The following is a 14747-nucleotide window of genomic DNA, read 5'->3' on the forward strand; positions in this document are numbered from 1 at the left end:
TAGATGCCCTGAAAGACCAAGTAACTTGTCCCAAGTAACTTAGTATTGTATTTCCAGCATTTTATTGGATTTATTCATTTATTCCTAGTTTGCTTCAAACAATCCAAGATAATACTTGAGAAATTTAAAAAATATGCTGAAAAAAATAATTTTCTTTGAATTTAGAATAAAGGAGAGGGAAGAAAGAAGAAACTCACCAAAGGTAAACATCCATTAAACCTCCAGCTCTTGCCTACCTACAAATGTTTTAAAATGCAAGTAGGACCTGACATCAAAGGAAAAATTAAAAGAGCAACATCACCATTATTTCTTGCTTTTGAAATACCAGTAAGTAAATTCTTTGCATTTAAACCTCCAACCCCTAATTTACATACAGAATCAACAGACATGCTTAAAGATAAGATTCTGTTTTAAGTGCCTCATATCTCAGCCACAAGCCTGTATTCTGGAAGCATTCTGGCCTGCTTCCCATGTAATCTACCCATTAGCTTAATTCTCTGTCTTTCAACCCATGCCACAGTTCCTCTGAGGCTATGTGACAGCCTTAAGTTGACACTAGTTTACTGATATCCACCAGTATGGAGAGCATGATTAATTACATGCTAAACTCACACAGCTCCCAGCTATAACTTTTCCCTCAGCCTCACCATCTCTCCTTCCTGGGTTTCCAAACTCTCTCAGAAAAGTGTCCTCCTTGACATTAATTCAACTCACCTACTGAGGAAAAGCTCTGCTACCAGTTACAGTGACCACTTTTCAAAGAACATGTAGAAAGAAGGTGTCAGAGGCATCAACAAATATGTATTAAAGGTATTACATGCCAAGCATTAGGCCATGTACTTTTACATGTTATCTCATTTAATCACTCAGTAGAGAATTCAAAGTGATTAAAAAATATATATGCTCCGTTAGGAAGGGGCAATAAACTTAGTGCTATAAACCTAGAAGAGAAAATGGTCTCTCATTTCAAGAGGGAAGGACTTCATGAAAACCAAAGAAGGTAATATCCAAAACTCCCTGGGCACACCATCTAAAACACTCAATTCTTAACCACAAGCAATACTGCCACTTCTCTTGTACTGTCTCCCTGTGCTTATCTAAATATGATATCTTTCCATTTTTCTTATACCTGTGGCTTGTCTCCAGACTTCCTTATAACTCTGAGGGCTGGAAGGAGCTCTGATCTCCCCATGGCACTAAGTAGATGTCCTGTTTCCAAAAGTGATCAAAATAACACTTCCTGAAAGAAACTGCCATCAAAGAAGGTAAGAGGAGACTCCGGTGAAGAAGGTGAGAAGAGCTCTCCTGGAGGAGCACCCCATATGATTACCTCAGCAGTAAGTGCTTAATTGGAGCACTGGGTACTTAACTTAATTAGGCTATTCAGTATATTCCAGGAGGTGATTTTAGTATCTCTCCTTTCTACAAAGCTAAATAACTTTTTTTTCCCTTTCAGATTATTTTATTTTATTTTTTTAATGTTTATTGATTTTTTTTCCATAATATTTTATTGTCAAATTGTTTTCCATACAACACCCAGTGCTCTTCCCCTTAAGTGCCCTCCACCATCACCACCCTTTTGATGACCTAATTTAAAACATGTTCCTCAACTCAGGAGTCGCTTTTGTGCAGTCCTGAGTCTAAATTCAACTCATGAATTCCACCGAGACCTAGGCTGCCTTTTAAAAAGGCTTGAGGAATCACATAAGGATATTCTTAGACTTGTTCATGTTTTTATTTTGTGAGCTAGATCTGGATGAATCCCTTTCCCATTGCTCCTTTACTATACCTGGCTTCAGCCTAGAATAGGTTAGCCACTCCTCAGTTTCACGTGTGGGGAAACTGGAAGCTATTAGACTTGAATTATATGTAATTCTCTTATGCATTACAATTAAACACACTTAAAAAGATATGTTGATAATACTGTGTCATAAACATTGTATAGTTCCTTTGCAGTTGTCAAAGCTTTAAAAACAAAAATTGAAAATATGGACTTGGATTTACTGACATTGCATTTTATCCATTTATCTTATTTGGAATATTTCTTCCCTAGGAATTAAAGGTGGGGGCAGGTAGGACTATGACCAACAGCTGGAAACAACTGATTTGTTTCCAATACACATTTTCTTCTGATTGCAAAAGTGAAATATTAGTTTGCTCATTCAACATTTATGAAGCACCTACTGTGTGCCAAGTATCATGAGAGTGGAGGATACTATGGTGAGCAGCAATACACATGTTCCTGAATTAGTTATGTTTGAACTGAAATCACAAAGAGAGGAGGAAGAAACTGGGGAATAGAGAATGAGTATATAAAAGGGACAAGAAGTACATTTCAGGGAAAGTAAACAATATAAACAAAATATCCTCAAGATGGTAGTTGACTAGATGTAGACAACTCTACTTTCATTCAAAATACAACTGAACTATATATATGCATATATATACATATACATATATGTGTGTACATACATATACACACATATATACATATACATACATATATGTATATGTGTATGTATATATATAGTTCCACGGTAAAGACACAGCTGAGCTCAAAAGAAACAGATACCTTTGTGTGCTAGAAATGAAGAACAAACAAATAACCATAAAAATAATTGGTTTCTGAAACCATGCTGTCCTTAAGGGAAACTGGACTACCTGAGGGCTGGTATGTTCATACCTTTGTGAGAAAGGAATTTAAGCCTCAAGCCCCACATACATCAAGGAGGAGGAATGGGCATTCTGCTTAGCACTGATTGTACAAAAATGTGCTGAAAAGCTATATACTTTTCCTAAAATCTTCAGCATGCACAGAGTTACAGGAAAAAGTGGGCTTTCTCACATTCTCAGAAACAGAGATTCTGACAGTTACTCCGACATACACACTGTGAGGTTGAATTTTGAGCCTATACCATGCACCAGTGCAGAAACAATCACCTTTCCATTACCCACATAATATGGGAACCTGGAGGAGAAAACATGGTATCAAATGTGGTTTGGAAACAGTGAACTCAGTAGGACTTGAGCAGGGGAACCAGTGAGCCTTGTCATCAAGAGACCTCTACAACCAGGACATGGACAGGACTTCCTCTAAAGGTAACTCCTCCTGAAGACAAACTTGTAGACCTAAGTTATAAAAACACAGGAAGAAATACAAAGCAAAAATGGAAATTCCAAAGACCCCAAAGTAGGAGAATTCATGCTTAATAGTGTGTATTAAGTAGATTTTCAAGTTTCAAGATTTTAATTGTACAAAAATAAAGAAGGATATGTAAATAAAACTTTTCAAAAAGTGGAGGAAAAAAAAAGAATAGACTGACTTAAAAGTGAACCAAGGGGGGAAGGGGAAGGGGAGTGATGGTCATGAAGAGGGGCACTTGTGAAGAAGAACACTGGGTGTTATATGGAAACCAACTTGGTAATAAACTATTTTTTTAAGTGAACCAACTAGAAACTTCTAAAAGTAAAAGATACAGTAGAGGAAACAGAAAGACCCACCAAATAGGCTAAATGATAGACTAGACCCAGATGAAGTAGTCATTCATGAATTGTAACAAGATCTAGGTAAATCATCCAGAACACAGCATGGACAGAAAAAGAAGTGGGAAATGTGAAAAAGAAGCCAGGAATATGACAACTAGACCTAGACCTAACATATGTTTAAAAGTGCTTTAGAATGAAAGACTAAAGAGACTAGGTAAGAGAAACCTTTTAGGTAATAGTGGAGAATTTTCCAGATTTGAAAGAAGTTAGGGGGTGTCAGATGAAAATACATAAAACTACCAATCATCAAGAATAAACAGAAAATCATGGAAGCTACAAAAGAGAAAAGACATATTGCCTGAAAAGGAGCAAGAATAAGACTAATAGAATGCTTGTCTTCAGCAACCAGATGTGCCAGAGACAGTGGCTAAATATCTCAAAAATGATAAAGGAAAATAATTGTCAGTCTAGAATTCTATATCCAGCTTAACTATACTCCAAGAATTTGGAGGAAATAAAAGCATTTTCAGACATACAAGGCAAGAACATAACTTTTCAGAGACCTTCACTAATAAAACTTACTGAAGGATACACTTCAACAAAAGGAAAATGAGTAGGCTTACACAAAGCCAAGGTGAATGAAAAAATGAGAAAGGAAGGAGGAAGGAGGAAAAGAAAGAAGGAGGGAAAGAAGAGAGGAAAGAAGGGAGATAGTTGTCATAAGTTGATGCGGAAATATTAATTAAAACAAAACCCTTCCCAGAAAACCTCTCCATAAAGACAGAAGAGAAAGAAAAAAAAACTCATTGAATAAGCATTAAATAAGAACATGCTGCTGCTCACAGGCAATGAGCTAGAGGTTGCAAAGAGAGAAGAAAATCTTACTTTTTCATATAGCTAAGAAGACATGACCCCTTATATTATTGTTTGCAAGGTCAAATTGCTAAGTTTATTTTGTCTTTTTTATTGTAAACAGGATTTGCCTTTTGGAGTCAGGGGACAACCGAAGTCAGGCCCACTTTCTCCCGGGTTACCAGACCCTGGATTCCAGAGGTGATTTGTCTTTGAAGGCCATCTGGTAACTCCAAAATCATACCATGAAGTGAATAGCCTCTCCCCTTTCTGCAAAAGTCATTCAAGTTTAAAAGTTCAAATTTATATGTTCAACTAATGTTCAAAGCAGTTACAATTAGTAGTCAGGAGATAATGGTCCCTTGTCCTGTTGGTGCACTAATGATCTGTGAGGACTCAATCGAGTCATTTCATCTTTCTGTCTGAATGTAAAGTGAGAGGGTGAGGCTAAATGAGTTCACAGATCCCTCAACTCTCAGTCTGTGTGCCTCTATTTAAGACAAGCTCGATTTGGCTGTGGGTGATGGACTCCTTTTCCTGTTCTTGAAGAGCTTTGGAGTTAGTTCCGTCCTGGAGAACAGAGCTCCTTTCAGGCAAAATGCAAATAATAAACATGAGCGAGAATAAATGAGCAGCTGCCATCTATTCATCCACTGGGAGGAGGCCAAGTACTGAGAAGGCAAGGTCACAGACTCTAGCCTGATGCCAGAATGAGATGCTAAGATGTACAGAGAAAAATCACTAGGGCATCAAACCCTAAAAGCTATTGTCTTAAAACAACAATCATTTTATTTGCTCACAATTCTGTGGGTCTAAACTGGGCCTAGATATAGCTAAAAGGTTCATCTTTTGGTTTTGTCTGGAGTCTATCACACAGCTTGACCATCTAAGAGCGCCCCTGGGCTGGGTGGCCTAAGACAGCATTAAATCACATGTCGGAAATTTGGTATTGTCAGCTGGGTGATCATGTGTTCCCAATAAGCTAATCAAAGTTTCTTCATTTATTTTTAAAATTTTTTAATGTTTTTATTTTTTTTGAGAGAGAGACAGTATGAGCAGGGGAGGGTCAGAGAGAGAGGGAGACACAGAATCTGAATATAGGCTCCAGGCTCTGAGTTAGCTGTCAGCACAGAGCCTGATGCGGGGCTCAAACCCATAAACTGTGAGATCATGACCTGAGCCGAAGTCGGATGCTTAACCAACTGAGCCACCCAGGTGCCCCCAAAGCTTCTTCTTCATTTGACAGCAGCATTCCTAGAGGGTGAGAGCACAAGGCCCTCACAGGGCCTCTTGAAGCAACACTTTGAATGTTGAACTTCCCATGTCATCCCCTGCATTCTACCCATCAAGCAGGCCACAGGTCAGCCCAGATACAAGGGGGAAGAGAAACAGACTCCACCAATGGACAGGAGGAGTGGCAGAGTCATATAGCATGGGGGAGTAAGTAAGGGCATGGGAGGGATATTGCAACCATCTTTGTAAACTAATGTCCACACTCATCGCAGGCAGCATCTCTAGCCCAGCATGAAGCACATGCCCAGTAAACACTTGTTCAAAAGATGTATGTCCTTAGTTGCATGGGCTATGGGTCCTTCCCTCTCTTAGGAGAAAGTAATAGTAATATAGATTAGATGTCTTACTGGTGAAGAATCAGTTGAGCTACTGCTGAGAACAAATCTAGTGCACATGATTAGGGGGCGTGGGTATATTTCTTCTTTGACTTTCAATGGGATTGTCATTTTCCCCTGTTCCGTGGATATAACATATACTAACATGGAATGTTGACCCCATAAAAACCCCTTGGTAATGATAGTTACACTTCCATAAGAGAAATATTGCAGGTGAGAATTGATCACCATAGATTCACCCATGGCAAATAAGATATGCATTTTTTTCTTTATTACTCCCTTATCTTCATAAGAGAAAAAACTATCCAATCAATCCAATCAAATTCAGCAATGTATTTAGTGCCTATTTAGTGCCAGGAATATAGTCCCTGGAAATGAAGACATGGAAAAATGTATGCCTCCTCCCCCATGCTTGGCCCCACCCAGCCCAGGTTTCATTAGGTCTGATGGTGCAGAATGCTTCCTGCTGTTCTTAGTGTTGCAGCCTCAAGAATGATATTCAGCAGGATGGGCTGCCCCAGCTACCCTGCTTTCAAAATGAAAAGTTACAAGCACACTCGTGGTGCATTTGAATTTGCATATGCTATTTTTTCTGAATGAAATACCCAGTGTTTCCTCCTTTTAAACTACATTCTACCCTAGTCAGATAATTGGTCATCCATCTTCCAGGCTCTTCATTCCCCTGGGTATGGCTCATTTGTGCACCCAACACACCTACTGTTCTGTTGGTGTATGTGTCCATCTCTTTCAGGACTTTGAGCCTCCTGAAAACACATAGTTTCTTATTTATTTCTATAACTCTATGCAGATACTTGATCAATGTTTGATAAATGATTTCAGAAATGAGCAAAAGAAGGAACAAATGGATAACAAGTTGAAGAGCAGTAGATAACTTGCACTAACATGCCAGAGTCCAGCTCCAGCAGGTCCAGGGTCCCCTGAAGGATGGACGGTGCCAGTGAGAGAGAGAGATGAGAGAGCTGCATGTTTCTTTCTTGGTCACCAGGCAGACATCTCTGTTCAGTCTGCTTTGGTGTCTTTCTTTATTGGTTAAACAATAACATGACATCAGAAAATAGAAATTGTTTACAGGTTTTTTTTTTACAGTGTTTCAATCATCAAAGGTATACAGGGACAAATTTTGTAGAACCATTCCAATTTATTCTTGGCATCAGTCCCCAAGGTTAAGAAAGCAACAAACCTATCTTATTTTGTATGGGTTGGGTTTTGGCCAATAATTATGACTTTGTTTTTAATTAACATGTTATAACCAAATCATGTAATGCACATACAGTAAGGTAAATTTTACAATTAAGAGAATAACAAGATGTTTTTAGTAAAAAACAGGATAATATACATATTATTTAAGTTAGTAATGCTGAAACTAAAACATAGGTTAAATTGTATAAAGATAGGCTGGGAGTTATTTTATTTAGCTCATAAACCATAAGAGAAAGAATGCTCATTAACAAGTTGCTAGAGAAAGCCCTTTCCTTGATGTAAACATAATGGGGGCCCTGTGTGTTGACCTTGCACGTGGGTTTCTAATTTCTTATCCATCCTCATAGCTGAAGTCAGTACAAGGGAGGGTATTTGTGACTCCAATAGCAAAAATATATGCAGGAAGTGATGTCCGGTCCTTGTCTGTTTCTTATCTCTAAGTTAGGCTCTATTTCTCCAGGCCAGAGTTAATTATAACTCTTGTGTTTTTAGCCCCCCTTATGTTTTGGTCTGCAAGCTCATTAGAAGAGCCTTTTAGCAAACATCTGCAGCACTTTGATCTAAAATCCCTTATGCAGGGGCAGGAATATGCCTTTTCTTATGGGGTAACTGTGTGGAGAATATTGGTCTGATTTGGAACATTGTAAGGCCTAATCAATAGCAACAGGCTTAATTTCACATGGGCAGTAGTAGCAGAAGGGGATACCAGTTCCACCTCTCATGACAGGAGTCGTGCAACGTCTATCATTTCCTTACTGTGACTGTGTCATCCAGCAAGGCCGGTGCGACTCCCAGCACTAACATTCTGAGGCCCATAATGCAAGCTGACCTGTGACTCTCATTCAAAACAACATGACCCATTACCCTTTGTTTCTGCCTCCTTCACTTTTCTTCCTCTAACATGATGGAAATTTAAAAATCTGTAGTCAGTTTTGTATGTTACTCTTAAGAGACCATCGGTAATGACTTTCTATAAAAAAAAAGATCACTGTTGTTGACTTTGCATGTTTTTTTTTAACCAAGAGTTTACATTTCATGTTTAAATGCCGGAATTATCTCTTCATAGGCTATATAGCAATGTTATCTCCTATTTTGACAACAGGTGTTGGGTTTACTTCAATCAAAATGGAGACGTAACATCACTGGAACCCTAGTAAGCATTCTGGTGAGGTTTCTTAATCAGATACAAAATCTCTAAGGAGAATTGTGCTAAGTCATGGTTCTACCACCTTTGCCGCAACTATGCTGGGGAAAAGGCAGCTGAAAACTCATGTTAAGTCTCTCCACAAGGCAGCCAAAAGGCACAAAATGTAGGCAACTGACCCCTGGTTTAGTGAATGTATGCTACACCAGAACTGGGGTAATAAAAGAATCCAGGGAAAACAACCCAAAATATAATAAATCTCCAATGATATGATTTGCTTAAAGTAATATTTATGGTAACATTAGGAGATAATGTTTTTGCTAATATAACCATGAAAGTCCCTGAAATTCTTGAGGGCATACTTTACTAATCTCCCTGTTTATATTACCATCTTCAAACATGACTGGACACACACAGAGTAAATTAGATACCTAACTAATGCTCATAGCTGAGATAGGAATATAGGAGTCAGAAATTATTTGGAACCTAAGTTCAAAAGGTGAAGCTAATCAAATCATAGACTTAGACCAGAATTTGTTGACTACTATAAGATCTTATATTACTGAGTACATACAGAAATGAAACGCAATGAAAAAGACAGAAAAACAACGACAACCATGGAACCAGATGAAAAGAAACAGCAAAGTTTCAAAGAAGTACTCATCAAAGGTAATCCTTCTGTGGTTCTCCTAAGCAACTTCTCTTCTTTCATTGAACTTGATCTCTCCTAGTACAATAATAAACATGCCAGGAATTACTAACAATGGTGGTTCTCAAACCTCACTAATTATCGAGTTGCCTAGGGTGTTCTTTTAAATATACATATTCCTATTTCCTTTTCAGTTGCTCTGAATAAGAATCTCCTGGAATCTCCCAAGAGTCTACATTTTTCAGTCTCCCCAGGTAATTCACTTGGTCAGCTACTCTTTGAACAATCTTTGCTTTAAACCAATGATTAAAACAAAACAAACAAAACAAAACAGAAATCCCTCTCAAACTTACAGGTGTATGGTTATGGGCTGGCCTTGTTCTCCCAAAATCTATATGTTGAAGTCCCAGCCCTAGAATCTCAGAATCTGACTGTATTTGAAGATGGGTGGTCTTTAAAGAGGTAATTAAGTTAAAGTTAGGCCATTAGAATGGATCCTAATCCAATATTGCTGTTATGCTTGTAAGAAGAAGAAATTAGGATACAGAGACATACAGAGGGAAGACCATGTGAAAACAGAAGACATCCATCTACAAGCCAAGAAGAGAGGCCTAGAAGAAACCAAGTTTGTCAACACCTTGATCTCAGGCTTCCAGCTTCCAGAACTATAAGAAAGTAAATTTCTGTTGGTTGAGCCACCTAGTCTTGGGTACTCTGATACTGCAGACTTATCAACTAATATGTGTACTTTCCACTGTTAATTTATCAAGTGACAAATACAAATTACAAGAAGACATTGTAAGGGGTGCCCTGTGTAATGAAGAAACATTATTTATATTTCAAAGGAAAAAATAATCCCACTAAAATGGCTAATTAATTGTTAAGTTTCAGTTCTATTTAACTTCAACAGGAAAAGAAGTTGCTGAGAAGGGAAAGAAAAAAGGAAGAAGAGAGTCCAAGAGAGAAAGGGAATAACAAAGAGCTGGGAAAATGGGAAAGGGGGGGCATTCAGGAAAATGCAGATTATAACCCATAAGGGTTGAACTATAATATGAATGACATTATGACATTATTTGAAACACAGGAGGGAAACAGTGAAAATGCATACTCATGAAAACCAGTAAAGGTAGTAATGAAATTTTTCTCTGAGTCTTTCCTGGTCAGAAGGAAAAAATTAATTTCTTTCTTCCATTTGGTCAAGAACCATTTATAATCTACCTAGTACATGTCAGGCACTCAGATACAGACTGGCTAAGCAAAGATGATTAACATCGGAGCTATACCATCTAAGAATGCCAGTCTAGAAAAAAAGAGTTCCAGGCCATCTTCAAGGTCCAATCCCAAGAAGACCTGCTTAAACTTTCTTTAACAGATTTTAGGTTTGGGGCACCTGGGTGGCTCAATCAGTTGAGTGTCTGACTCTTGATTTCAGCTCAGGTCATGATCTCATGTTTTGTGGGACTGAGCCCTATGTTATACTTTATGCTGACAGCATAGAGCCTGCTTGGGATCCTCTCTTTCCCTCTCACTCTCTGCCCCTCCTCTGTTCATGCACACACATGTGTGCATGCTCCCTCTCTCTCTCTTTCTCTCTCTCTCTCAAAATAAATAAGCATTTTTTAAAAGGGAGAGATCTTAGGTTTTCAGTTCTTTATCACTTTGCAGAGCTCTGAGATTTCCAGGAAGCAAACCCACAATTCTCGTCCCTAAGTACCCAAGGAGTGGATATGTTTCTAATACCTGTGCCCCTTTTGGGCTGCAATCAGGAACTGTATTTCTTCAGCATTCTGACTCTAAAACAGGGCCATGCACATAGTAGGTGCTCAATAAATACTGAATGAATTAATTTAATGAGTCAAACAATCAAAACTTTCAATTCCAGGAACGCTCCTAGCTAGTCTGGTACACACGCATCTTCCCCTGTGCCCTAGATCCTCTCCAGAAGTAGCTTTGCCTTAGTTTTACAGAGTCTCCTAGAAAAGTCCACATAAGGTGATGTTGATGAAATATAATTAAAAACAAAATCTCCTTGGGGCTCCTGGGTGGCTCAGTCAGTTGAGCATCCTACTCTTGATTTCAGCTCAGGTGATGATCCAAGGGTCATGGGATCCACTGAGTGTGAAGCCTACTTACAATTCTCTCTCTCTCTATCTCTCTTTTTCTCTCTCTCCTTCTGCCTCTCTCCACCACTCACACACTCTCTCTCTCAAAAATAAAATAAAATATGTTTAAAAAAAAAGAAACAAAAAAAATCTCCTCCCAACCTAGAAAGCCTCCCCACAAAGAAAGAAAGAAAGAAAGAAAGAAAGAAAGAAAACAATTTTATTATTGAATAAACATTAAACCAGAATGTGATGCTAATCATAGACAATTTGCTAAAGAGATTGCAAAAACAGAAGAAAATCTTTCATATGGCTAAGTGGATACTATCCACTCCATCAAATTTTCAAGATAGAATTGCTAATTCTATCATATCTTTGTGACTAAAGGTGGAGTTGGCCATGTGAAGTCAGGGAACAGTTGTAATTAAGCCCATCTTGTCTCAGAAAACTAGGAAATAGGTCTTTACCTTCTTTGATTATTACATTTCAAAGAGATGGGCTCCCTGGGGCCCAAGAGGGGAACATTCCTGAGCTATAAGACTGACAAGAGGTTTATTTAGCATTTGAACTTAAAGGAACAAGATGGCTCAGTCCTTCTGGAAGCCTGTGCTCATCAAAGTATCCTTTGGCCTGGCCTGCCCACACACAGAAGTCACCTCAGGGAACACAAGTGTTCTGTTAACGAGGTCTCCTGTGGCCCTATACCCCAAGTCTGGTTCTTGGGGCAGGAAGGTGAAACCTGTTTCTGAAAAACTACTTGGTAACATCTTTTGACCTTGATTTTTAAGCAGCATGTCACTTAAAGCCCAGATTTTGAAATTAGACAGACTTATGCTAAAGGTCATTTACTGTCACCATGAGTCAACCAACTAAACTCTTGGGCCTCAAATTTCTTTATGTATAAATTATAGATCATGATACTGCAATGAACTGAATGTTTGTGCCCACCCCCAAATAAATATGTTGAAACCCTAATCCTGGCAGTACCTTTGGGAGATAATTAGGGTATGAAGGCAGATCCCTCATCAATGGGATTATTGCTCTTATAAGAAGAGGTCAGAGAGTTAACTGTCTTCTACCATATTAAAATACAGGGAGAAATCAGCTAGAAAAGAGCTTCACCAGAACCCTACCATGTTAAAACCCTGATCTCTTGCCTTCCAGCTTCCAGAACTGTGTAAGAAACAAATTTCTGCTGTTTAGAAGCTGTCTGGTCTATGGTACTTTATAGCAGCCTGAGTTGACTGTGACAGATACCTTCCTCATATGGTTATTTGGGGGACTGAATGTGACAGTGTGTATAAAACCTGTGTTCTTAATCACTGTGGCCCTTAGGCTGTGATCTGTAGCCTACCCTTCATAAATATTGCCTCCCTCATTCTCCTTTCCTCTTCCCATTCAAAGGATCTACTTGTCAGACCAAAGATTCAAGATATCTTCTCAAACCCATAGGGAAATAATTTATTTTTTAAGGCTTATTTATTTATTTTGAGAGAGACAGTGTAATTGGGGGAGGGGCAGAGAGCGAGGGAGAAAGAGAGAATCTCAAGCAAGCTCTGAATTGCCAGTGTGGTGCCCAGCTCAGGGCTTGAACTCACAAACCATAAGATCATGACCTGAGCCAAAACCAAGAGTCCACTGCTTAACCAACTGAGCCACCCAGACACCCCCATAGGGAAATAATTTAATGCCAACTCATTCTTCAACCTCAACTTTATCCTATTTCCTTCATGGTCCTGTTCATCCCACATTGAAGCCATCCTTTCTCTGAATTCCAGTACAGTTGTTAGTTTGTACCATTCATAGTAAGTGGGCACATTCTTCTGGTAATGCATTTTTGCTTAGTTCTTTCTCTGCCTCCATTACTACATACTTAAGAGTTTATCTGATCTAACATGGTGCTTTAGTCACAATATGTACTTACCTGCCTCTGTGTTCCTCTGAAAGCTAACCCTGAGGCAATCCTGACTGATTCAGTTTCTTGGGAAGACAATCTCAATTTTTTGGAATTTCCACAAGTGGGGAAAATAAAGTAGGGGAGAAAGAAATGCTAATAAATGCATCAGTGAGCTGGCTACCTCTGTGGGCAAATAGGTCCCACTATGGACCCTCTGTAAAACCCCCTCTAGAATTATCCCACCAAGGGACAGCAAAGCTAGAGTTTGATTTACTGACTTTCATCCCTCCTTGCCCGCCCCAGGAACATTAATTTCCAGCAGTACTGCATGTGAGCTGAACAAACTCTGGTTGCAGGGAGAAGCAAAGAGAGAAGGACCCTTAAAGTGAGAAGCTGCCAGTGTGCATAAGAGCTGTCTGCTGTGGCAGGAGGTAAGCTCAGAGACAGGGTATCCATACCATCCGCAATAGGGCTCAAGAAAAATCTAGTTGGTATTGGATAAATGGAAAGATAAATACTGCATAAACACCGCCTAGATCTTAGTACAAAGTGACCTACCTAAAAAAAGTTACACACAGTTTTTAAGTCACTATTGTATTTAGCCCACATTATATATAATGTTCTGAGGCCCAATTCTGGAGTGTTCTAGATTAGAGGACATGGATATTTTGTTCTGTGATTCTGTTTGGGATCCTGTCAAAGTCTCTGAGCACTGTAAAAGACAAAGAGGAATATGGAAGCTAATGGCTATCAAGAACATTTCTCAGCCATTTCTCAAATATTCTTTATAAAATGTACAGCAACTTATCCAGATCCAAACAGTAAGCAAGTTCTTACTGACTAGAAAAACAACTTGGAATTTCTCAAGTTTTCCAGAAGCCCAATCAAGTGAGACAACTAATTAACCACTCATACAGCCCACATCCTTGAGTCTCCATCTAGCTAACCATTCCATTCATGGTTCCATCATATTTTCTTTCCTTCTACAAATACCATGACTGTATGTTTCCACAGAACTGCTGTTCCAGGAAGCCCATGGGATAGTACAAACAACTCCATGATTCTAAATAGCTTCTCTTTATCCCTCACTACTTTCCTCAAACACTGTGGGTGGTAAATATAGAGGCCCGCAATTTTAGTGCCAACCTGTAATATTTTTAATCAGGCCACACAATACCCACAGAAATTTCTTAGAGGAATGTTAACATTTACATCTTACATTTTTCTACTTAATGATAAGATTACTCTAAAATCAACTAATAAATAAATGTCAAAAAGTAATAAAACAGAGTTGTTTATTAACTTTTATCAATTCCAGTCCTATTGTTTTGTAATATCTCCATTTAATATCCTAAATTAGAGCAAAGGTTCTCATATTAAGCTCAGAGACTTAAAGATGCACTAAAATTTGACCAGAGCTTAGCACAGACCCCTGCTTAGAATGAGGCCTTGAATAAACATAAGTAACTCTGGGGAAATTGTATATACTGTCAAAATTGACTTTGAAACCAGAGATGACCATCTTTATAAGCTACTATTCTGGGGCAAAATAAAAATGTAAATAGTTCGCTCAGGATTAAACTTTTAAATCATTCATGTTTGAACTATTTCTTTTGCTTTATTACTTTTTAACTTTATTATGGTTCTAAGCTAAGAGAAGAATCGTTTTATTCAGTGAAGCTGTGATTTCCTGCCTGTTTTAGTCACAAATATAAAACTGCCTGATTAATGCCAAATAATTCTCAGTACCCACGCTTTATGACTACCT

General features: G+C 38.5%; 1 long non-coding RNA gene across 1 annotated transcript in view; it reads right to left on the reverse strand.

Annotated features, from left to right (window-relative positions):
- The window catches only part of LOC115296349, a 475474-nt gene that overhangs the window by 395091 nt on the left and 65636 nt on the right, over positions 1-14747 (reverse strand). The window lies entirely within an intron of this gene.

Source organism: Suricata suricatta, chromosome 7 (genome assembly GCF_006229205.1).
Source record: "Suricata suricatta isolate VVHF042 chromosome 7, meerkat_22Aug2017_6uvM2_HiC, whole genome shotgun sequence".
In the NCBI taxonomy this organism is placed as follows: domain Eukaryota; kingdom Metazoa; phylum Chordata; class Mammalia; order Carnivora; family Herpestidae; genus Suricata; species Suricata suricatta.